This window comes from Pygoscelis adeliae, unplaced genomic scaffold (assembly GCF_000699105.1).
Source record: "Pygoscelis adeliae isolate BGI_AS28 unplaced genomic scaffold, ASM69910v1 Scaffold60, whole genome shotgun sequence".
In the NCBI taxonomy this organism is placed as follows: domain Eukaryota; kingdom Metazoa; phylum Chordata; class Aves; order Sphenisciformes; family Spheniscidae; genus Pygoscelis; species Pygoscelis adeliae.
This window is the reverse complement of record NW_008823954.1, coordinates 134,930-135,296: the sequence shown is the minus strand read 5'-3', so window position 1 is coordinate 135,296 and position 367 is coordinate 134,930.

Genomic DNA, 367 nt, shown 5'->3' with positions numbered 1-367 from the left:
TGGTAGTAACTCAGCTACCGGCATCGGCAGCACGACAGGGAGCCAAAGCAATGGCTGGAGGGGACTTCAGGGCGGACAAAGCCTGTGGGTTTGCCTTCCCACCCTGGCTATGAGCTCACTCTGCCGCATGGGCTTGATGAGATTCCCAGATGCAGAGGCACACAATGCGGCAGGGAAACCCTTGTTCTCCAGCGGTTATTCCGCACGGCTCCTCTGGGAAAGTTTGCCCTTCCTACCGCTTTCCTGCCACGCCGGAAGCCCTCAGGTGTCCCTTGGCTAGGACAGCCACCTGGGCTTCAAGGATGAGTCACCCCCTCTTCCCGTGCTCTCCTCAGCCTTCCCTTTGGCAAGGACCAGCAACAAACAG